Source organism: Macaca thibetana, chromosome 7 (assembly GCF_024542745.1).
Source record: "Macaca thibetana thibetana isolate TM-01 chromosome 7, ASM2454274v1, whole genome shotgun sequence".
NCBI lineage: Eukaryota > Metazoa > Chordata > Mammalia > Primates > Cercopithecidae > Macaca > Macaca thibetana.
In genome coordinates this window covers 141,720,006-141,745,971 of record NC_065584.1, presented here as the reverse complement: position 1 = coordinate 141,745,971, position 25,966 = coordinate 141,720,006, and the positions used below count along the sequence as shown (strand labels likewise).

At 43.6% G+C, this 25,966-nt stretch overlaps 2 protein-coding genes across 2 annotated transcripts in view; both read right to left on the bottom strand.

Moving 5' to 3' along the window:
* Positions 1-6,042, bottom strand: part of CGNL1 (cingulin like 1) — a 155,464-nt gene extending 149,422 nt beyond the window's left edge. Inside the window, exon 1 of the mRNA XM_050796776.1 lies at positions 3,463-6,042. The gene's annotated coding sequence lies outside the window, so the exon portion shown is untranslated. The remainder of the gene's footprint in view (positions 1-3,462) is intronic.
* The window catches only part of MYZAP (myocardial zonula adherens protein), a 324,346-nt gene that overhangs the window by 285,245 nt on the left and 13,135 nt on the right, over positions 1-25,966 (bottom strand). The gene's annotated exons all lie outside the window — the stretch shown is intronic.

The following is a 25,966-nucleotide window of genomic DNA, read 5'->3' as shown; positions in this document are numbered from 1 at the left end:
AAAAGAAAAAGGCAGCTGGGCATGGTGGCTCAATGTATACATCATCCAATTCTACTTCCAGTAATTAACTCTGACCAGAAGAATTATACACACACATCATAGAGTACAAATACTTATATATGAGGTATTTATAATAGTCCAAATATCCATTAATAGAAGATTGGCTAAATTATGATAGATCTATGCCATAGATATATGGAACACCAGGAAGTTATTAAAAACAACCAACAAAAATTTATATACACAGCCATAGAAAGTATCCAAATATATTGTTAAAAATACAAAAATTAGTACCAAAATAACATAGAGTAACCCCATCTCTCTAAAATAATATAAAGTTACAGAAAAATCTAAAAAAGTTTATCAAATCCTTAAAGAGTAGTTATGACTAGAGATGATAAAACAGAGTACCTTTCATTTAAATAACATATTTCTGTAATGCTTCAATTTTCATTGCAAACAGGCATTTTTTTTTTTTTTTTTTTTTTTTTTTTTTTTTTTTTAATTTGAGACAGACTCTCACTCTGTCGCCTAGGCTGGAGTACAGTGGTGCAATCCTGGCTCACTGCAACCTCTAGCTCCTAAGTTCAAGCGATTCTCCTGCCTCAGCCTCCCAAGTAGTTGGGAATACAGGCAGGCACCACCACATCTGGCTAATTTTTGTATTTTTAGTAGAGACAGGGTTTCACCAGGTTAGCAAGGCTGGTCTCCAACTCCCGACCTAGATGATCCGCCCGCCTTGGCCTCCCAAAATGCTGAGATTAGAGGTGTGAGCCACCATGCCCACACAAACACGTATTATTTTTATAATAAGACAGAAAAAAAGTGACTGGAAGCTCAAATGGGCTTTGAGCATCCAAAACTGTGTGTGCTGCGAAGCCTACCATTTTCTTTTTCGGCAACAAGCTGTCTCAAGCACAGCACCCAGCAAAAAACACAATTCAAACTCAGCTTCCTTCACACACAACACAGATGGAAGTTATAATCCTTAGCCCAAAGCCAAGCAGAAGCAACAAAAGCATGAGCTACTAACAGTATCAGTTACAGAAAGTGACAAAAGAACCACAATAAGCAGTCATAAGAATGAGAAGAGGCTGGGTGCAACGGCTCACGCCTATAATCCCAGCACTTTGAGAGGCCGAGACAGGCCTGAGGTCAGGAGTTCAAGACCAGCCTGGCCAATATAGCAAGACCCCCATCTCTACAAACAAAAAATTTAAAACTTGACTAGGCATGATGGTGCACACCTGTACTCCCAACTACTGGAGAGGCTGAGGTAGGAAGATGGCTTGGGCCCAGGAGTTTGAAGCTGCAGTTAGCTATGATTATGCCACTGCACTCCCACTTTGGTGACAGAGTGAGACCCCATTTAAAAAAAAAAAAAAAGGTATTAGAAATACAGCAATTTCTACAGCTATATAGTGTAGGAACAAGGAGACTTACATACCTAGAGCCTCTAAGGATATCTCCAATAACAAACAAGATTAATAAGAATGAAAATAGTGAGTTTTATTTAGGGTCTAAGTTTTCATAGAGATGGGGTCTCACCATGTTGCCCAGGCTGGTCTCAAACTCCTGAGCTCAAGCAATCCTCCAGCCTCAATGCTGGAGGCTCCCCTCCCAAAGTGCTAGGATTACAGGCATGAGCCCCTGCACTCGGCCTGCAATCCTCAATGGACAGATTCCATACTCCGCTCTGAAGACAAAACTCAGAGATCTTTACTCATTGTCATGAAGATGTAAAATCAGAATTGTAGCACTGTCCATTTCTTGTGTCTTTCTTGTGTATTTATTTTTCCTATTTTCCCCATACAGAATTTTGTTAGCAAAAAAAAAAAAAAAACTATAGATGACCTGGGTCTTCAGGTGATTAAGCATGGCTTCAAAAAACAAGATTCTACTTTTCAAAAACTAATCAACCAAAATTGTGACCAATAATACAGAGTATTCAAATATGGACTACAATTAGAATTTGGGGATTCAATTAAATATTAAAGAAGTAGAGCGTGGAATCATAGTTATTAGAGGCTAGGAAAGGTAGGGAAGAGGGGAGGATAGGAAGAAGTTGGTGAACAAAGTTACAGCTAGATAGGAGAAATAAGTTAATAATTTATTGCACATTTTCAAATAGCTAGAAGATAGATTTCAAATGTTCACAATGCAAAGGACTGACAAATGTTTGAGGTGATGAATATATTAATCACCCTAAAGGACTTCCCTAAAAAGCCCACCTTCTATCTTACTGCTTCCTCCACCCCTCTGAGCGCTTTATATAAATCCTAATTTAGCCAATCCTCTATTAATGATCATCACACACTGTATACATGTATCAAAATATCACTTTGTTATCCCATAAGTATGTACAATTATGTGCCAACTAAAAATAAAAGGAAAGAAGAATTTATGAGAGCAAAAATAAAATTTAAAGGGCGTGGATTTTCAAAATAATAAATTTTTTAAAAATATTCATGGTTAAACAACAAAAACATGGACTTAATGCATTTGGAGGAAACTTTGGGGCAATTTTTGTTAAAAATACAAGGCCTCTGCACCAAATGATAAAGTACTGTGTTCTCTATTCAAAATGCTGTTCCCACGTGTTAATCTTCAAGTGGGTTAAAACAATAGAGGTATATGTACCTTCCCAACAACCTGCCGGTTTGAGTCAACTCAGTTTACACCATGACTCCAGCCTGGTTTTCCAATATGCTCAGTTATTACGTTTGAAAGACTGGTTTTTCAAACAACACGCTGCCGCGAGGGTCCCACTTTCCCACGGTGCCAACGTTTGCTTCTCTGGGAGCCGGAGCACACAGTACTTCCCAGCACTGCAGGACCAGGTGCATGGCAGGCACACAATAAGAGCTGGCTTCCTTTCCCCTTTCCCTCTTCCTCCAAATAGAACAGGAAAACGGCGATATAATACAAACCTATAATACCACTTAGTCTTTCTTCCTGGGCTTCCATTCTTCGTTTTCCTATTTCATTATACGGCCATCCAAAATCCCCATTAACAGTAACTTGCTTGCAGGAAACAACCCCAATTTGCATTCAAAGAACAAAAAAGGAAAGAAAAGCATATATATATATATATATATATATATATATATATATATATGTAAAGAAAAGCAGAGGGGAAAGAGGAAATATACCCAAATATTAACATGTGTTTATCTTCATGATAGAACTGAAAAGTTTTTAATTTTCATCTTATACTTTTCTGTATTTTCCAAATGCTTTACAATAAGCATCTTTTTTTTTTTAATCATTACAATTAAAAGTGAAAAAAAGATTGAAATTTAAATGGTGCTGGGTGCGGTGGCTCACGCCTGTAATTCCAGCATTTTGGGAGTCCAAGGCAGGCAGATCTTGAGGTCAGGAGTTCAAGACTAGCCTGACCAACATGGTGAAACCCCGTCTCTACTAAAAACACAAAAATTAGCCAGGCGTGGTGGCACGCACCTGTAATCCCAGCTACTCGGGAGGCTGTGACAGGAAAATGGCTTGAACTCAGGAGGCAGAGATTGCAGTGAGCCGAGACAACACCATTGTACTCCAGCCTGGGCGACAGAGCAAGACTCCATCTCAAAAAAAAGAAAAGAAAGGAAGAAATTTAAGTAGTACAAGGTGTTCCACTTCATATTCTACAAATAATAAAATGGTGATAAAGACTACATAATCAAGAAAAAAAGGCTCGTGACATGTCAAAGGACACAGGAATAACATAAAATAATCTATACCCCACAATTAAAACTATGGGAAAAAATTAAATAATAAAATTATCGTGGGGGGTTTTTCTCCTTTTTCTGGTTTCTGTAAAGTGATTCTATTACTTTTATAATTTAAAAATTAGCTTATGAAGCACTATAAAAATTAATGTATAAAATGTACATCAAAAAATAAGTAAGACATCTTAAGGACCCGGTCTTAGTAATTCGCAAGACGAGATACTGAGAGAGTTAGGATCAGAAGCATCCTAATTCAGGAGTCAGTAATACCATTTTCTCCAACACTGCCACTCCGCCAAATGGAGGCAGCCTCCACAAAGGCCTGCGGGTCCCCTGTGGGTCACAGGCTGATGGTGGAGGAGAACCGTGTTGACTGCTTCATAGCAACATTGGCTCCCTGCTTCAAAGCCAGCAATGGTTTACAAATGCCACAGACTCCAGGGCTTTTTGACCTCAGTCTACCATCCCCTGTTCACTTCCCCCTGCAGCTACACGGGCTTCTGGTCTGCTCCTCCTCACATGCCTATGTTTTCTTCCCCCCTAGTCTCAGGTTCAATATCACCTTCCCAAAAAAGCCTTCCCTAAAAAGCCCACCTTCTATCTTCCTACCTCCTCTAACCCTCTGAGCGCTTCTCACAGCTCTCCAAGGAGACATGATCCACAACACTGACCTTTGATCTTCTTGTGAAGATCAATGTAAATCAGTCCCCAGATCGTCTTCGGAAACCCCACTTCTCATCGCTCTGGGCTTTGCTTATACCAAGGCCTAATCATTGTGTCTTAAAAGCTATGAGTTGGTGTACAGCCCGTTCCTACACTCAGCTCTGCCACGCACTCACCACTTGACCTGAGCAAGTCTTTCAACATGCCTGGTGCCTGTTTCCTTACCTATAAAAAGAGGGGATTGGGCTCACTCATCCTGACAGCCCATCCCAGCTCTAACATTTCCACATTTCATGATTCAGAAATATCATGATAAAATATTCTCTCAAAATAATGTGCATGTAAACATACACACTTTTAAATCATAGCGAGAATACTTTATTACTTTATAGCATAGCAGTAACGTGCAACTTTTGAGAAAAGTTTAACAAGTAGGTCACAGCCAGCAATGCATTCTCTCATTTTCTTGCTAATCCAGTGAAGACGTGTTCAAACGACACATTTGAATGGCAGAAATGTAAATACCAAAGAAACCATATAATAGGGAGAAGGGTACAGACTTCCTCTCCTACTGCTAGCTGGGCAGTCTCTGCTTCCCTCCCTCTTCTCCAGGTGAAGAACCATGGGTTCCTTGGCCCTGTTACAGGAAGGAGCTCCAGCCATGTTTTCTCTCTCTCCCCAAGTAGGCCACAATCAAAGGCATGGTGATAGCTCCTTCCTTGTGTTCCTAGAATTCATAAGAATATGGCTGTCTCCACCAGGTAGACTAATGGTTAGTGTAGCCAGGCAGAGAACACTTTTGATGGCTTTATAGCAACATTGGCTCTCTGCTTCAAGGCCAGCAATGGTTTAGAGACCACGGACTACAGGGCTCTTTGACCTCAGTCTACCATCACCTGTTTACTTCCTCCCTGTGGCTACGTGGGCTTCTGATCCATTCCTCTTCACATGCCTATATTTTCATCCCCCCTAGCCTCAGGTTAAACGTCACCTTCCCGAAGAAGCCACGTCCCAGAAGACTGACTTCTTTCTGCAAGACTTTAGGGAACCATGCCCTGAACCCACAGATTGATGTAATCTCTCCCAGTGCTCCAACAGTGCCCTATGCATGGATTCTACATTGGACTATGATTATATGATTTCTGAGTCTTTCTCTTCTCCTGGACTATAAACTCCTAGAGGGCAGAAATCAAGTTATATTCATCATTACGTATCAGCACAACACCTTCCAGATAGCTAGAGCACTGTAGTTGTTAAAATTGTTATTACCAGGGTAAGTCTATAGGCTATGGAATCAGAATCCATATCAAGTTTGATACAATGCAATTCTACCACACACCCACCAGAATGATGGAAATGAAGATGATAGGCAATACAGTGTTGACACCAGAGCCACTGGAACCCTCTGCTAGGTGGGAGTGTAGAAAACAGTTTCACATGGTGGCTCAAGCCTGTAATCCCAGCACTTTGGGAGGCCGAGACGGGTGGATCACGAGGTCAGGAGATCGAGACCTTCCTGGCTAACACAGTGAAACCCCGTCTCTACTAAAAAATACAAAAAACTAGCTGGGCGAGGTGGCGGGCACCTGTAGTCCCAGCTACTCGGGAGGCTGAGGCAGGAGAATGGCGTAAACCCGGGAGGCGGAGCTTGCAGTGAGCTGAGATCCGGCCACTGCACTCCAGCCTGGGTGACAGAGCGAGACTCCATCTCAAAAAAAAAAAAAAAAAAAAGAAAACAGTTTCACAGTATAGAACACAGCTCCACCCCTATTAAGACCCAGCAGTGCTGACCTAGAAATATACTCAAGGAGCCACATACATATACAAAGCATGTACAAGAATGAACACAATTAGGCATATGGCGGCTCACACCTATAATCCCAGCACTTTGGGAGGGCAAGGCAGGTGGATCACTAGAGGTAGGAGTTCAAGACCAGCCTGGCCAACATGGCGAAACCCTGTCTCTATTAAAAATAAAAAATTAGCCAGGCATGGTGGTGTGCACCTGTAGCCCCAGCTACTTGGGAGACTGAGGCAGAAGAATCGCCTGAACCTGGGAGGCGGAGGTTTTAGTGAGCTGAGATTGCACTACTGCACTCAAGCCTGGGCAATAGAGGAGACTTTGTTTCAAAAAAAAAAAAAAAAAGAGAGAGAGAGAACAATTAATAACAGCCAAGAACCAAAAACAACCAAAGTCCATCAACAGTAGAATTACTCTCTGTTCATTCTTGTACATGCTTTGTATATGTATGCAGCTTTTTTTTTGAGACCAATTACTGAGGCATATTTGTACATTAAACTATACAATAAGAAATGTAGCAATATATTTAGCAATGAGAAAAAACAAATTATTGCTACATGCAAATCCATGTATTTCACATCAATGGATGAATTTCACAAACATAATACTAAGTAAAAAAAGTCAAATACAAAGAATACATACTGTATGAATATGATTCTGTTTTTATGAAGTTCAAGAACAGCCAAAGCTTATCTGTGGTGATAGAAACAGAATAGTAGGCAACTTTGTTGAAAAATAACAACTAGGGGAAGCACAAGAAAACTTCTAGAAGATTCTTTGCATTATAATTTATGAACTTTTTACTTTAAAAAAAAAAAAAACGTTTAACTCAGTTTGTACCATAGTGCTAACCACTTAGCAGCTGCATGGTCTTGGGCAAACATCTTAACCTTAAGCTTCAGTTTCTACATTTGAAAATGAGGATAAAAACAAAACCATCCCTACTTGATGGGAATGTGATGAGAATTAAATTAGGCAATGCACATAGAGTGCTTAACATAATGCCCAGCACAGGGCAGAGCCCAATATACAACAGCAAAAATAGCAGCAGCAAAGTTCTACTGATGTCTCACTTGGTACCAGGCACTGCTCTTAGCTTTAAGCCCTTAATCACTGTGCAATACACCTCGCCCATCTCCTGTTCTTATTAACAAGTCAAGGCCAGACGCAAAGGCTGTGACCTGGGCATTCAGTAGCCGTCTGTGCATAACACGAATCACAACATTCATTTCAAGAAGGATGAATCACTGGTTATGCTGCTGCTGAGGTTTCAAAGAAAAGAAACTGGCAGAAGTCACACATTGGGATTATTTAGCTTCAGAAAGCATAAGCTGCTTTTTGCAGAAGCAGGAAGATTTTATTCTGGTGAAATCACTCATGTTGAATTGAGGACTCATTTGGGAACTGAAGGAACTTATCTTTCTTCCCTAAGGAAACAGAAGAGACAACTAACACTCTGTTAAAAGTTATTCATGTTGACTAGCTAAATTTACTACCTTTTAATGCAGTTCAGATTTAAAATTAAAATAATTGGGTTTTTTTGGGGTTTTTTTGTTTTTTGTTTTTTGTTTTTTGAGACAGAGTCTCACTCTGTTACCCAGGCTGGAGTGCAGTGGCATGATCTCGGCTCACCACAACCTCCACCTCCTGGGTTCAAGCAATTCTCCTACTTCAACTTCCCAAGTAGCTGGGATTACAGGCACACACCACCACACCCAGCTAATTTTTGTATTTTTTAGTAGAGACAGGGTTTCACCATATTGGCCAGGCTGGTCTCGAGTGATCTGCCCACCTCAGCCTCCCAAAGTACTGGGATTACAGGCATGAGCCACTGCGCCCGGCCAGATAATTGTTTAAGTACATGCTTACTGTGTAGTGACTGAAAATGTTGCTCATGAAGCAAGGGGCTCAGATCATGTAACATCTTCTCCAGTCACACCACTCAGAATGCTCCTGACTGTGGACACTAAGCAGGGTCAGATCTGGTTAGTACTTGGATGGGAGATTACAATAGGTCATTTGTAACACTGATACAATAGCCTCCAATTTACAAGACTAACCTGTACATTTGAGAATGGGCTCAATTCTCATGAATTGTGGCTTCAAATAAGAAAAAGCAAACTGCCTGATTTTGAACCCACCCCCACCATTTACTAGTTAAGTCACCTTAGGCAAGTTACTTAATCTCTCTGTATCTCAGTTCCTTGGTAAAAATGGAATCGACAGCGTTATTTTAAGAACCAAATGAGCCAGGTGCGGTGGCTCACACCTGTAACCCCAGCACTCTGGGAGGCCAAGGCGGTGGATCACCTGAGGTCAGGAGTTCGAGACCAGCCTGGCCAACATGGAGAAACCTCATCTCTACTAAAAATACAAAAAATTAGCTGGGTGCGGTGGCATGTGCCTGTAATCCCAGCTACTCAGGAGGCTGAGGCAAGAGAATCACTTTAACCCAGGAGGCGGAGGTTGTGGTGAACCGAGATCGCGCCATTGCACTCCAGCCTGGGCAACAAGAGCGAAACTCTGTCTAAAAAAAAAAAAAAAAAAAAAAAATTAGCCTCATGTGGTGGCACAGGCCTGTGGTCCCAGCTACTCTGTATGTTGAGATGGGAGGATGGCTTGAGCCTAGGAGGTTGAGGCTGCAGTGAACCATGATCGTGCCACTGCACTCCAGCCTGGGTGATAGAGTGACAAGACGCTTTGGCTTTTTTAAAACAAACAAACAAAAAAGTTAATACATGTTAAGTACTTAGAACAGTATCAGGCACTGTTGAGTGACACAGAAGTATTAGTATCATTAATTTTTATTATACTTTCTGATGCAGATGCAGAATTCATGTAAAATTATACAACTTAGCCACAAAAACTGCAGATGTAATATAGACTATCTGAAAACCAGAGGAGGTTATATACTAAGATCATGTCAAGTGAGCATGACATTTGCTCTTTGTAGTAATATTTACGCACACACAGAAACACATGCGCTTTCTCTCTCTTTTTTCTCTGTCTCTCAAGATTTCTCTCAAGGTCTGCTCTGGAACATAACGTACCAATGATCTCAGGTTCTTTGAATCCCAAAATGATCCCCAAAAAAAGATAATTTAAATATTACTTTTCTTTAAATATTACTTTTCTATTACTTTTTAAAAAAGATTAGTTAAATATTACTTTTCTTCCAAGTATATCGAAGAACCCATTAAACACACACACGCATATATGTACACACACACACCCACACTGAAAAGGTACACTTGTTTTTTGCATTTCAAAAGCACACTGGAATCATTCCACTGCACATTAGAGGAGCAAAGTGGATGGTGTTCAAATACAGACTCTTCACCCTGTAGCAGAGAAGGCCTACTAAGCTTTTACATTTTCCTCCAATTGTGAACACTGAAAGCTTTTCATTTTGTTCCAAAGGAAATGATCTTACCACAGCTCAACGATACTATCATTGTCTGAATAAAGTGGGTATCCGGTGGCCATTGCAGAAGGTCTAAATGCTAAAACCCAAGGGTATAGAAGTTAAAAGTAACTCAATAGAAATGTCAGTTACAACATTCTTTCTTTTGATTTATGACAATCAAACTCAGAACCCTGGAGCAAGGGAATTAAGAAGAATATGGCACAATGTAAGGGTAGCAGTCTACATCCCCTCCTTCCACCCTTGCCATTAAAAAGGACTTCAATACCCATTTTATTTTTCTATATGGAAGAGAATTATACTTGGAAATACCACCACATATAATTCTTTCATCTCACCAACAGGCATATTCGCACTCTTCTATATATTCTATATTCCTGATTCACCAATACTGGGCAATCAGGTTGAAAATCCCTCTCTCACAACTGTCATCTGTGGCTTATTGCTGTTATCAAAGTCACATCATTTTTATGTATTAGTCCAAGGTATCAAAGAACTTTATATCTCCTTTAAAAAAATAACTGTTCATTCTATACTTAGTAGATTTTAAACATCTAGACTCCATTGAAGCTACTCACTATTAACACAGTTAGCATGAGATGGTGGTTTCTTGCCTTTGCTCTACCTTCAGTTGTAAAAAACCTTACACGGCTTTATTATCCAGAACCTGGGACAGTAGGCTTCAGTAGGAGACAGATGACGAATAGAAAGGCTCATACTGACACTGATTCCTTAGCAATGAATTAGATTCTGGGAGCTCAAGGAAAAAGTAGGAAATGACAGCCATATTTCTCTGCAAGATAGATTTCCAGCAGAACGGACTTTCTTGCCGACTCGAGCTGCTTGGTTGGGTTTCAGCACCTCATAAACTTGTGTTAGGTCTTGACCTAAACATTCATTCATTCTTCAAATGTGTATTTGTCTCTACCAGGTAGAAGATACTGTGCCAGGTACCCCAAGAAATTTAAAATGACCTTCTTTCACTCCTGGACTTCTCCCCCTCCCCAACCTCCCTCTAGGCCAACCACACACAGCTAAATGCACTCCTATCCTCTCACACCATGTCTCAGATAATGCCCCTGTTAGGGCCTCGGTTTCCTCTCTAATTTCTCCCACCCCTACTAAGAAAACACCTATCGGCCGGGCGCGGTGGCTCAAGCCTGTAATCCCAGCACTTTGGGAGGCCGAGACGGGCGGATCACGAGGTCAGGAGATCAAGACCATCCTGGTTAACACGGTGAAACCCCGTCTCTACTAAAAAATACAAAAAACTAGCTGGGCGAGGTGGCGGGCGCCTGTAGTCCCAGCTACTCGGGAGGCTGAGGCAGGAGAATGGCGTGAACCCGGGAGGCGGAGCTTGCAGTGAGCTGAGATCCGGCCACTGCACTGCACTCCAGCCTGGGCGACAGAGCGAGACTCCGTCTCAAAAAAAAAAAAAAAAAAAGAAAACACCTATCACTTTCTTTTGTATTATAAAGGTAATACACATTGTGATATTTACAAAATTCAAGCAGCCAAGAAGGGCATAAAAATGAAAAACAAAATTTCATGAAATGAAAACCAAAACCACACCACCATCCCACGGCCCAGAAATAACCATATCTCTTGGTTCCAGAAATTTATATTTGCAATAAAAAATTAAGACTTTTTTTTCATCATCTTACGGTGCTGAAAAAAATTAAGACTTTTATTGTAATGGTATCAGGTGGGGGGAAAAAAAGAAAATTTTGAAGGTCTTTATTTTTGCAAACAAAAAAATGGGATCTCAGAATACATGTTGATTTGCATCTTTTCTGTGCTTTCCTCCTTTCCTGCCTCTGGACATCACTCTGAATAAGGAAATGATGGGTGGAGCAGCAACAGCCACACTGAGATCATGAGGAAACAAGCTTGAAGGCAAACATCAAACACTGAGGCGAGGAAAGAGGAAATAAGCCTGGGTCTTTAAACTAACTCCCCCAACAGCCCAGACTTTGGACTTATTTACATGAGGTAACAAATGTCATTTTGAAATGTCTTATTTAAACTACTTGTTAACCACTTTTTGCTTTTTTTAGTCCTATGTGAACCACCTTCAATTGAATTTTGTTTGCTTGCAAGTAAAAGCAGCCCCCCTGCCAAACCGCTCTCTAGACAGAAGCCAGTGAATTTATAATCCCGCACACAGCACGTGTGAGAGTGTCTGTCTCCTCACACCCTTGGCTTTACAAGGTTTTGGTCCCTACATAGAAGCCCAGTGAATTTATAATCCCGCACACACCATGTGTGAGAGTGTCTGTCTCCTCACACCCTTGGCTTTACCAGGTTTTGGTTCCCATCTATTCCTGGTGCATTTTCACTAGTGGCTAGAGCCTTTTCCTCCTCAAAGTCTAGCAGCTCTTCACTAAAGAAATCGCCCATTGCGGCCGGGCGCGGTGGCTCACGCCTGTAATCCCAGCACTTTGGGAGGCCGAGGCGGGTGGATCACGAGGTCAGGAGATCCAGACTATCCTGGCTGACATGGTGAAACCCCGTGTCTACTAAAAATATAGAAAATTAGCTGGGCGTGGTGGCGGGCGCCTATAGTCCCAGCTACTCAGGAGGCTGAGGCAGGAGAATGGCGTGAACCCGGGAGGCGGAGCTTGCAGTGAGCGGAGATCGCACCACTGCACTCCAGCCCGGGCGACAGAGCAAGACTCCATCAAAAAAAAAAAAAGAAAGAAAGAAATGGTCCATTGCAAAGCAGTAACCGCAAGGCTGCTTATCTTTGGCCAGTATTTCATTCATTCTAATTCGCCTGTGTCATCCCATATGGGCACAAGGCTCACATGGCTTCTTCCAAAGCAGACTGTGTCATCACAGGGCCAGAATATACTGTAACACATGACACCAGTCCGGACTCTGCTAGACTATGACAATCATGTGGAAAGATAGGCAATAGACTGGGAACAGGGTGGCCTGGCTCCCATCTGCCACTTTTGAGCTGCTTGGCTGAAGACAAGTCACCTCACCTCCTGAAGCCTGTTTCTTTGGATGTAAAAGGCAGGATCTGGAAGCTACAGCCCAGGGTCCTTATGAAGATTGGGACATGGTGCACAAAGGCACTGATGCTAACCTGTCACTGACTATTAAAGGTGGGACTTAGGCTGAGGCAAGCCCCTGGCCTCCTTCAACACTGTGGTCCTTCTTTGTCCTCTTTGCCCTCTCAGCTTGTCACACTCCTGCCACCACAGTTGGCAGCCTGTCAGGTCATGATGGCTGACCCAAAGAAAATCAGGCCCATCCTTCTGCTCCTCCCACAGATAGGCAGCACTCCCAAAAGCCCCATCGCAGTGAATGGATATGATCAATATCCAGCCAGCTGAGAGGCAGGGCATGCCAGCTAATGTACAGGAAATGCCAAGGCCTGGGCTGGTACCTGCACCAAATGCACACGATTTTCCACCCAGCCAGCCTAGGTCTTGCAAGCTCCCAAAAGGCTAGTTTGGCCCAAACTACCCTCTTCCGTCTTATTCATTCTCTACCATTGTGAATGGAATTACTGTTCTCAGTGCCTTTCTCCTCCACATACATTTACCTTCTTTGCCATATGACTTCGAGTTACCTCCTACTAGAACGGGCCAGGTATACTTCCTCACCCCGCTGGTGTGGGGCTTGACAATGCAGTTTGTGTTGGCTGAGGGAATCCTGGCAGAACTGACAATGGGCAGGTTATACACCAAAGCTCTAAGAGGCTTCCAGCATTTCTTCTTGCCTTCTTATGCCTCTGTAATCTGCCCAAGGCGAGCTGGCCCTGCATATTTGTCGCCCCTGCAGCCTGGGCTGCTGAATAAAACACATGTAGAATAGATCTCAACCCAGATGGAAGCCTGGAGTCTGGCTTGGCCAAGTCAAGCCCAGCCTGGCTCAACCAAACCACACCCAACCGACAGCTGAGTGAGGGGAAAATGAACCTTTGTGGTTGTAAAGAACTGAGATCTGGGGCCGGGTGCAGTGGCTCACACCTATAATCCCAGCACTTTGGGAGTTCAACGAAGGTGGATTACCTGAGGTCAGGAGTTTGAGACCAGCCTGGCCAACGTGGCGAAAACCCATCTCTACTAAAAATACAAAAATTAGCTGGATGTGGCGCGTGCCTGTAATCCCAGCTCCTCGGGAGGCTGAGGCAGGAGAATCGCTTGGACCCAGGAGGTGGAGGTTGCAGTGAGCCGAGATGGCACCACTGCACTCCAACCTGGACAACAGAGTGAGACTCCATCTCAAAAAAAACAAATACAAAAAACTGAGATCTGGGATTGCTTGTTACACAGAAATATTAAACAGCAAACTCCAATACAACCATTGTAAGAGCAAATATAACTAAGTTTGCCTGGCACATAATGACACACAATGATAAAATATTTACACTTATGTTAAGGAAATCTGAATCCATTTATCATTCAAACACATACAAAACACTCCTGTACATGAGGCACCAGGCAAGGCCCACAGGGCCCTGAGTAAAAAGAAAAACACAAAGGTAACCAACTCCTGCAGGTGTCTTTTTGGTCAAGCGTAACTCCAAGCTTCCTAAACCCTATTGGGGGAGAGGGAAGGGTCTTGTGTTGAAAAAGTGTCTGCTCATTTCATTCATTCATTTACTATCCTGGGTTAAAACACAAAAGGCATGAAATTCAGCATCTGTGCATTTAAGTGAATTCTTACATTTGTTGATAGCAGAATCTACTTTTTCTACAAATATACTATTCACTTAAAAGACAGTTGGAAACTACAAGTTTTTTGTTTGTTTTTTTGTTTTTTGAGATGGAGTTTTGTTCTTGTTGCCCAGGCTGGAGGGGAACCTGAATCATTTTTAATGAACTCCTTGGTTCCACTAATCTTCATTTATTTCCTGAGCACGCTGATGCCCCAGGCATGTGATCTGTAACTTTGCTAGAAAGCAGCACACACATCATTCCTAGTTCCAAACCCCAGCTGCCCAGGTGCAGCCACTGATCACGAATTATTTTAAAGGAGAGTTGACATCCCCTAGTACCCAAAATTTAAATTTAAAAAAAAAAAAAAAAAAAAACCTCTCTATAGTTTGATTCCAAAGTCTTCATTTTTACCTTTAGAATTTTATTTCATCTGCAAATGTGAAGATTCCTCCTCTAAAGGACAATGGAAAAGACAAGTTTCAGCCACACTCCTTCTTCCATTCACCTCCTCTCAGAAAGTCATGGAAGACTCCCACATCTAATAGCCTTTGCCATGAAGTCTTTCCAACAATCTTTTGGAAGTCTAAATAAAATCTATATCCACTGGTTTGTCCTTCCCACATTTATTCTCTCCCTCGGAGAACTTTAATAGATTTGCCAAAAGCATCATTTCTCCATCTGCGAGTCATGTTTTCTTTACAGTCCAGTGGCATCACCCTGTCCCATGGATTACACAAGGCTGCCAGGTATGGAAGAAAATTAGCTCTGATAACAAGAAGTATTTCTATGATTCTAACCAGGAACTCACCAAAGTGAAGTGTCAGTACAGTCATGAGAGCACACACATCGACAGCTCCCTCTGCAGACACTGCTCCGAGCACTGGTCACACAAGAATTCATAGAAGAGCACCCCGGAGCCAGGATTCAGACCCGGGCAGTCCAGACCCAGAATCCAGACTGCTACCTACCCACCTCTGCAGCCTCTACAAATCCCCAGCGCATGCCAGTGGCTCGGGGCTCCCCTCACCCTCACCCTCCTGTCCTCGTCCAGCACAACAAGAGTCCTCAGAAAAGCAGTACAAAGCAAAGACCACCCCAGAATTTTCTTTATTTTAGCTTTTCCCAGGACTCCTCTAACGACAACTCTGGAGTTTTCTCTGAAGCTAAAGCAGCCTGCTTCCTCTTCTCGGGGCCTATTGACCTCTCCAGAATCAGAGAAAAAAGTAGAGCCTCCGCCAGCTCTCAGGAGCCTGGCGCTGCTCTCCTAAATGCTTTAATCTCTGCCCACTGAAGCTTCCCCAACACTGCAGATGAGGTCAGAAGTGGGGCAGGATAACTGCCCTTCCCAGGTAGGGAAATGCTTCACCTACTTCCAGTCCAGTCTCTCTCCCAGGAGCTGGTTTTACGTATCTATGTGGCTTTCAGCCTTGCTGAATCTTCTACTACTGGCAGCTGAGGGGGGCAGGATAGCCAAGAATGTCCTCCACCCGCTGCCCAGCCCCCATCTCTGATCCCAGTCTGGGTCAATGACAAGCTACAAATCTGGCCCAGGCCTCCACCTGGAAATCTAAAGCAAAGGATATTATTAAAGTCACAGGTTAAGGATCACTCACTCCACAGCTCCTCATTTAGAAGCCTGCAGTGGCGTCAAATGTAAACATTTCCCAAGAAAGCTTTAAAACAGGGGGAGGTTTTTATTAAACGACTTAATTGAGGGCCACTTCTCATTGTGGGAAGCTTTTAAACTGATGAATAAAAGGGGCCTGGTGGTGTTTTCCAGACACTTGTTTTTAAAACCTGTCACACAGTCACGGGGAACTGAAGCACCACTCAGGGCTCCCATGTGTGCTCCTGCCGCTAATTCTTCCGCAAAAGTAAGATACCTAAAAAGACCTACTCCCCAGCACCAAGAACCCGGCACGAGGGCTTCATTCCATATTCATTTCAAGGGTCATTAGAAGTCCTGGATGGATGGGAAAAGTGGAAAAAATAAGGCTGGCCAAGAAGGATCAAAATCAATGAAGAAAGATACTTTAAAACTTGAAAACAGAGCATGACTTAAGAGAACCACAGGCCTGATGAAACTGAGGCTTGGGTTGCTCTGCAAAAAAGACACCAGGTAAAAAGTGGTGAAGTGCTGGTGCACGTTACAATACACAGATGACACCTTGAAAACATTATGCTAAGTGAAAGAAGCCAGATGCAAAAGGCCGTCTATTGCATGAAATACATTTATACGAAATATCCAGACTAGGCAGTTCCATAGAAACAGAAACTAGACGAGTGGGCTCGTGGAGAGGGAGTGGCTGGGGGAAGGGAGGAACGTGGAGTGGCTGCTCAACGGGTCCAGCGTTTCCATTTAGGGGGATGAAAAAGTTTTGGAATTAGATAGTGGTGATGGTTGCACAACATTGTGAATGTACTTAATGCCACTGCACTGTACGGTTTAAATTGGTTAAAATGGAGACTTTATGCTGTATTTTACCACCAAAAAAAATACCAAGAACCAGAAAGATCCTTTCTCAGCTCCTAAATCAGGAGCAATCTCTTCATCTGAGTAAAAATACACAAGCTACAAGCCAACATCAAATATTATTTTACTAACAGCAACTCATTTATTGAGCTAAGCTCGCATCTTCACAGCACACCTCACAGGACAAGTCGCTGAAGCCTCACACCCATCTTCAGCTGGGTGTTATTGTCGTCACTGTCATTATCCTCATTTTACAGGTGAGGAAACTGAGGTGCAACGGGGTCAAGTAACTAACCCAGGGTCACACAACAAGCACGGGAAAAGCCAAAGGTTGTACACAGAGCAGCCTGTGACTGGCTGACCTCATGCTGTCAACCACTGGGCCACACTGCTTCCCGAATCACACACCCTGCTGCAGGAACTGCTTGGGGGGCCTCATACCATGCTGGTAACACTGATATTCCTTGACTGTTGAACCCCTATCATTTTTAGTGTCCTTGACTGAGTGATCACCTATGAATTGCATCCCCTGAAAAATGCCTTCAAAAGGCGTACCTTAGGAATCACACTAGCACATTCACATGCGAAGAGCTAGTTTCACACGTGCAGAGTCAGAGCAACATGATGAGATGGGAGGCTGACACGATTACCTACCTGTCCTTTAACAGGGGAGAAAAGCAAGGCTCACAGTCTGTAGCAGTGCAGGCCCCACTGCACCAAGGTCCTCCGCAGGGAATGGGTTTAACCACCCCAGAGGCTAAGCGGTTTCACTGGTTTTAGCATGGCTATTTATATGTAAACGATGCAAGCAAGTTTCCAATGAAGTTAAGGCATGCTTAATGGAGAGAAAAGGAGGTGTTCCCACCTCAGGGGCACCTGTGGGATAACCCAGAGGCATCAATAAAACGTTAAATTCCATTATTTCCACCCTACTTAAGAAAGGAGGGATCTTTGTCCCTGGCCAATAGCTCCCTTAGATCAGAGATGTTAAAAACAGCTACCATTGTTTGAGGTTCCACTTTGCCAGGGTTTCTTAGCCTTGGCTCTACTGACATTTGAAGCCAGATAATTCTTGTGGGGGACTGTCCTTTGAATCGAAGGATATTTAGCAGCATCCCTGGCCTTGGCCCATTAGATGCCAGGAGCCATCACCACCCCAGTCATAACTACCAAGAATGTCTCCAGATATTGTCAAATGTACCCCCGGGTTGGGAGATGGGGGGAGGCCCCTGTTTGAGAACCACTGTACTATGTCAAAGAGATGTGGCTTGACTGTATGTAGTAGGCATTACATCTATTTTACAGATGAGGAAACGAACCTGAAATGGAAGAGGAACCAAAGAGCCATCACTCCTAGTGATCATCAAATAGAGCTTGCAATCCAAGTAAGTGAGACCTTTATTGGTCCCACAGTGTGAAGACGGAATGAAAATACAGGAGATAAAACGACTTTCTTTTTCTCTGTCGCCCAGGCTGGAGTGCAGTGGCACGATCTCAGTTCACTGCAATCTCCGCCTACTACAGGCATGCACCCCCACGCCCAGCTAATTTTTTGTATTTGTAGCAGGGACAGGGTTTCACCATGTTGGCTAGGCTGGTCTTGAACCCCTGATCCCAATTGATCCACCTGCCTCGGACTCCCACACTGCTAGGATTACAGGCGTGAGTCACTTCACTCAGCCCCAGGTGAAACTACTTTCTACTGGCTCATGTATTTAAATGTTATACAGGAAAATGGATGGTGGACTTGAACCTTACCGGGTATTTGGTCCTCAACTGCAAAGAAAATATATTCTGCAGACCCTGATGACAAGAGCAGCTCCAAACAATGCATGGAAGTCTGAAGGGCCTCCTTTACTCACTCAATAGTCTGCAAGCTGGGTGTAGGGATGTCCTTCAAATAAGAAATGCTTTAAGCAAACAAGCAAAAAATGATTCACCATAAGAACTTGAAATGCATACAAGACAGCATGCTTTTATCAAAAATTCTCTCCCGTTATTTTTGCAAAACACTCCCCGCACACTCTCACTCTTAAGGTTTGTCTGTTTTTCTGTTTAGACATCACTGTGGCTGCTAGAGATAGAGGAAATACAAGGATGTCAAGTTTCACAACACTGCCTTTCTTCCTTCTTCCACAAAGCTTTATTGAGTACCTATTTTCTACCAGACACTAGGTATACAAGGTCAGTAAAGAGGTCTCATGTCTTTAAAGGTTTGTTTGAAAGTTTATAGGAGTTAAAAAAAAAAAAAGAAAGAAAGAAAGAAAAAAAAGAAAGTTTATGGGAATTCAGACACACAAACAAAGAGCACTGATGTTCTCATTGCTAAGATAAAGGCATATACAGGCCATCAATAATTTGTTGGAGAAATGCATGAGTGGGTGAGTTCAAGGAATGAATGAAGAGCAGGTGCAGCATTCAGGCCTCTGTGTTTAGAGAGATGGTAGTTGTGAGCAGAGCTCAGAGCTGGACAGCAAGGGTTTGAACCCCAGATTTCAGCACTTTGACAAGTTACCCGATTTCCCATGGCCTTGTTTCTCTCGCCTGTAAAATGGTTTTATGATCGTACCTATCCCATAGAATTGCTATAGTAAAAGCTCTAGGACGGGGCTGGAGGCAAATACTCTGGGAGCATTTGCTATTATGAGAATTTCTCATCTTGGGCAGGTCTCCTGGAAAGTGTCTGGCAACTGTCTCCCTCTTTTGTACCCCATCCAGCTGCCTCACACCCAGAAAGTTGGACTCAGGCCTGCAGGGAGAAGCAGTCAGGCCATGAGCAAGCCAGGCCTGGAGAATCAGCTAACTGGCGGGTCTTATCTCCCACCCCCTATTTCCCCTCTCCCTTCACCCTACCTTCTCCTCCCACCCCACCCCACTCCCCAAAGCTTATAGGTGGCCCCAGGCAGCACAGACTGTTAGGGCTGAGCCAGTCTGGCCACATCCAGAGCAAAGGCATTTAAGCCCCGAACCTGAAACTCACAAGTAAAAGAAATCTGAAGTTTGGGCTGGGCACGGTGGCTCATGCCTGTAATCTCAGCACTTCGGGAGGCCTAGGTGGGTGGACGGCTTGAGTTCAGGAATTAGAGACCTGCCTGGGCAACATGGCAAAACCCCATTTCTACAACACACACACACACACACACACACACAAAAATTAGCCAGGCATAGTGGCCTGCCTCTGTGGTCCCAGCTCCTCGGGAGGCTGAGGTGGGAGGATCACTTAAGCCTGAGCCTGGGAGGTTGAGGCTGCAGTGAGCTGTGATCACACCACTGCAGTCCAGCCTAGCCAACAGAGTGAGACCATCTCAAAAAAAAAAAAAAAAAAAAAGGTCAGGTGTGGTGGCTCACGCCTGTAATCCCAGCACTTTGGGAGGCTGAGGCAGGCCATCCTGGCTACACAGTGAAACCCTATCTCAACTAAAAATACAAAAAATTAGCCGGGCGTGGTGGGGGGCACCTGTAGTCACAGCTACTCAAGAGGCTAAGGCAGGAGAATGGTTTGAACCCAGGAGGCAGAGGTCTGGGGAGCTGAGATCGTGCCATTACACTCCAGCCTGGGCAACAAGAGCAAAACTCTGTCTCAAAAACAAAAAAAAAGAAAGAAAGAAAGAAATCTTAAGTTTGTTAAACTCCGCCCTGCAATCCCTTTGCTAGCTATTTTCTCTCTCTTATCTCTCCATTCTTTATCAAGTCCTCTCCAGCACCTAAAGCTTTCACAGTAATCACCACTCTAAGTGAACGGTCCAGGTTTTTGATACTTGATTAGGGCAAAGAGAGGCTAATCAACTTTTCAGCTGCTGCTGTGTAATTCTGAGTAAGTCATTGTTTATAGAAAGGAAGATAAAAACCACACAGGCAAAAAAGGTGGGGAATCAAACCTTTTTTTAATACTATCAGCTACAAAAAAGTTCAAGGATATATATTGGTTCATAGGATATACTAGAACCTCTTCACGACTTTGAAAACTGGGCCATTTCTTTTTCTTTTGTAATCAAGTCAAAAGAGCCCCATTGTTGAGAATCTGACAGTCCTAGTTGGAATCCCCAAACTCCCAGCCTTACAGAGGAAGGGGCCCTCACTTGGAAAATGGGACTAAACACTCCCATCACAGGACTCCTGGATAGTCCTGGTCACAGTCGTTCCTCTTCCCTGTGTGGACTATAAATTTGCAAGGGAAAACAGAGGGCCTGTATTGAATGCAATGAAACACAAAGATATAAAACTAAGGGAAGAGGTCAAAAACAAGAAAATTCTTGAGGCCAAAAGTAGAGGTCATCTTACCTCAATCCTCCAGCAAAGAGATAAGTAACAGGAAAAGATGATTAACAATCAAGGAGCTGTACAGACCTAACACACTACAAAGCAATGACCTGAACGATTACGTACTCTACCAAAGCAAAGCAGAAATCCCTGTGATTGGGCAGCAGGGAAGAAACTCTGCCCTGTAAACAAAGAGGCTTCTGGCCAGGCTGGCAGAAATATTACATGTTCATAACAAATGCTCTCTGCACTAATCCCAAACACTCCAACTCCATGACGACCCTCCACTAACTCCCTGGAAATGTTCCCTGGAGCTGATCTTTCTTGGGTTGAAATATTTAGCTAGTGCCCATTGTAGTAATGAACATTCATTGACTAGCCCTGTTTTAAACTCATCTCTAATTATAACTCCATATGGCCTCTAAGCCCTTACTACCTGTAATTTTAAGAGCTGGAGGTAATTACTATGCAGCCAAGTTTTGTTTTTGTCGCAAGTACCACATAAACAGGAATTGGATGTGCACAGCTTCGTTTTACTATAGAATACCCAACACTGAATTTTGTTTTTAATCTCTTACCCAACAACCAATTATCTACAGAAACTCAGAGGTTTGCAGAATTTGAAGAAAGGTGGAAATCACGTCTCTCTAACCTAGGATGTGGGACCCGTTCAGAGCCTTTCTGGACAGCCTAATCTACCCTCTTCTTTAAAACACCTAGAAAAGCAGTAGTCCATAAAATTTCCCTTTGATTACAAGGTTGCAATGGTCTTTAGTGGAATACCTTCTCTTTAGGTCTGAACTGATTTACTATTTTCCTCTACCTCATCTAGTAGAGACTGTGATGGTAAAAAGAAGTTGTGAGAACACAATTTCTTTTTTTTTTTTTGAGACGGAGTCTCGCTCTGTCGCCCAGGCTGGAGTGCAGTGGTGCGATCTCGGCTCACTGCAAGCTCCGCCTCCCGGGTTCACGCCATTCTCCTGCCTCAGCCTCCCGAGTAGCTGGGACTACAGGCGCCCGCCACCTCACCGGGCTAATTTTTTGTATTTTCAGTAGAGACGGGGTTTCACCGAGTTAGCCAGGGTGGTCTTGATCTCCTGACCTCGTGATCTGCCCACCTCGGCCTCCCAAAGTGCTGAGATTACAGGCATGAGCCACCACGCCCGGCGGAGAACAATTTCTTAATCAGCTCGGCTTAGAGGAGCAAGAAACAGTAGAGAGAACTTAGCTTTGTATTCAGACAGACCAGAGCACTCTCGAACTTCAACTCTGCCATATTCTTTTTGTTGTTTGTTTCTAAGACAGAGTCTCACTCTGTGACACAGGCTGGAGTGCAGTGGCATGATCATGGTTCACTACAGCCTCAACCTCCTAGGCTCAAGCCATCCTCCCATCTCAACATACAGAGTAGCTGGGACCACAGGCACGCGCCACCACACCAGGCTAATTTCTGTATTTTTTGTAGAGGCAGCATTTCACCATGTTGTCCAGGCTGGTATTGACCTCCTGGGCTCAAGGGATCCACCTGCCTCGGCCTCCCAAAGTGCTGCGATTACAGGCATGAGAACTTTGCCGCTGTCAAGTACTATGCACCTTTGCAGGATTCAGCACCTCCTTGGACCTCAGTTTCCTCATCTGTAAAATGAGGTCACTGCCACCTGCCTCTCAGGAATGTAAAGGGTTTACAGTAATGAAAGAAATGTGCTGAGCGTGATACCTGGCACTTGAAAGACAGTGAATAAACAAATAGTAACTACTATAACCATGAGGTTATTAGCCCAATGGGTCAGCTATTTGGAAACCACCTACCCAAGGGAAAAACAGTGTGAAGTCCAGTTTTCAGCCTGCCCAAGGAAGCCTGAGCTAAAGCGACCATGGGATGATGAGAAACCAATGTCTGCCCATTGGCAGGAGAAATAACCACAAACCAAACCACTCGCTCCAAAAAGTGTGCAGCTGCGGCTTTCACACTGCACTTTGTATTCTCCTTCCAGCTCTGTTGCAGAGGTAGCCACTACTAAGCTTACTTTACCAGTTACTAATGTGCCAAACACGGATCCAGCCACATTCTCCGTGAGCTTCCCACCCACAGCAAGTACCCCTGTTCAGCACACTCCAGAAGCAAAAGACACCTGCTGGAATCTGGTCTCCTCCTCCACCTCCCACCTCCCCTTTGCATGATGGGTACCTGCGCCCTTCCTGCTCCTGGAGTCAGACACATCCAAAATCAGTCATTTGGTGTATGGGCCTAATAGAATAAGCCTTAATGTAAACCCAAGTAAAGCATGTCTTATACCTCCTGTGCCAATGAACTGACGAGGCATCTACCCAGGCGAGGCTAGCCAGGTGCCCCATAGTACCCCACAGGCTACTGTGTTCCTCTTGATTAGAAAAGTTCCTAACTTATTGCAACCCACGGTTTACATCCCTACCTGACTCAGGCTCCTTAAGGCAGGAACCTTATCCTGTTTACCAACAACTCTGGGTAATACATCGCTTTTGCTAGTAATAGGGGCGTCATAAAAATGTGTTCGGCCGGGCGAGCGCAGTGGCTCATGCCTGTAATCCCAGCACTTTGGGAGGCTGAGGCAAGCGGATCACCTGAGGCCAGGAGTTCAAGAACAGCTTGGCCAACATGGCGAAATCCCATCTCTACTACAAATACAAAAATAAGCCGGGTGTGGTGGCGCATGTCTGCAACCCCAGCTACTCAGGAGGCTGAGGCAGGAAGGATTGCTTGAACCCAAGAAGCGGAGGTTGCAGTGAGCCCGAGATCACATCACTGCACTCCAGCCTGGGTGACAGAGCAATCATCTCAAAAACCAAAAACAAACAAACAAACAAAAGACACCTTAGTGTGAATTTAAGATGAAGCACTCTCTCCCCCAAGGATATTGGCTTGAGGGATGGAGGAGGGTACATGAAGAGAGAAGTAAAGGTAAAGGGGGTTGCAACTCGGACACACCGGGCTGAAAACAGTAAGCCTTCCCTCCTCGGTAAAGGTCAGTCAACCCTGGTGCTATTTCCATCCCCCACCCCGTTCCCTTTTTTATTATTTTATTTTTTCCTTTTCCATTTTCAGGGTTTTCATGTCATAACTGGTTCTTGATAACAGCAATGTCACATGCCTGAAAAAAGTAAGCACTTGGTCATCCAGAGAAAATTACCCAATTTTCAGTTTCCCTTAAACTTTGTTTTCCTGCTCTGATGCCAACCTCCCAGTCATGCCACCGCCCTTTAGTGCCGAGATCAGAAGACGAAAAGAAAGGAAAAGCATACAATCAGTTAGATATTTTTAAAAGGTCAATGGCATCTCTTAGATAAATGGGTTCCATGGGGAAAGAGAGTTAGGAGGCCATTAAATTTCTTTAACTCTCCTTCACCCACCAGCACAAGCAAATTAAACAAGGGAAAAAAAAGGAAGCCAAAAGGGCAGTCAATTCTTAAGACAAACCAAAGGCCTTTTCTAGCTGCGGTATCTCCGTTCCCTAAATGGAAAAGTCTCTCACTAACTCTTTCTTCATATTTTTCTTCACTTACTTTATTCTAATCACTTTAGGATATTAGAGCTGCTACTCCAAAGTGAGAAATTGCAATAAATGTGCTTAGGCCCACATTGACATAAACTTTTTTTTCGGCGGGGGGGTGGGGGGAGGTCGAGTGTGTTATTATACTCACGGTGTAACTACTGCTGTTCAGGTGTGACTTTTCAGACACCATGAATTCAACAGCATCCTCGAATAAGCATTTTTCTTTTCCCAATTGAGACAAGATTTGCAGGTTAACAAAGCATTTAATAATATGGCTTCATTTTGTTGTCATGGTCTCACTCACTCACACACACACACACACACACACACACACACACACACATACACACAAAACAGTAGGAAAACACTTTCCATATGGTCTTGCTCCCCAAAGGCTGATGATTCAGGTCAGGGACACCCTGTAAGACCATGCGCTCCACGTAACCTCCATTTCAAGCCAGAGCCAAGACAATGAAGACGGCTCCCACAGGGTGCACACCTCCAGCAAGTGAATACAGTAATAGCAGCAGAGCATGGTCGTGGAAGTTGGAGAAAAGAGAGAAAACCAAGTGGGCAAAATTATGTCATTTTTGTATTTTTCAAAAGGAGTGTTCTCTGGATGTATATGAGGAGCTAGAAATGAACATAAATGTTCTTTCACTTTGGCAAGGCATTCTTGAAAGGATGTCGTCCCACTGCTAATAAAAATATAATATAGGCTGGGCACGGTGGCTCATGCCTGTAATCCCAGCACTTTGAGAGGCCGAGGTGGGCGGATCACCTGAGGTCAGGAGTTTGAGAACAGCCTGGCCAACATGGTGAAACCCTGTCTCTACCAAAAATACAAAAAAGTAGCCGGGCATGGTAGTGGGTGCCTGTAATCCCAGCTACTTGGGAGGCTGAGGCAGGAGAATCACTTGAACCAGGGAGGCGGAGGTTGCTGTGAGCCGAGATTGCACCATTGCACTCCAGCCTGGGTGACAAGGGTAAAACTCCGTCTCAAAAAAAAAAAAAAAAATAGAGGGCCACCCCCTAAGAAAAACTTAAAACCACTGATTTGTGGTCAGGTAGCAACATCAGGGTGGAAATCTAATACAAACATCATACTTGGGGTACAAAAGGAAATTAACCAAGATCCCAGAGACTATGACATGACTAACAAGGACAGTGAAAACACATTTTCTCATTAAAATATATGACCTAATTCAGTCAATATAAGCATGGTTACATTTTCCTTAGTCCTACTTCTCTATCATTTTTAAGATCATGTGACAGGTGTCTCAGGTGTCATCTCAGATGTGCCATGCTATACACTGTGTTCTGTCTGCAGGGCTTCATCATACTTCCAGAATAAGTTTAATCTACAAAAATGCACTTAGGTTAACACAAATATCAACCACAAAACGTTAAG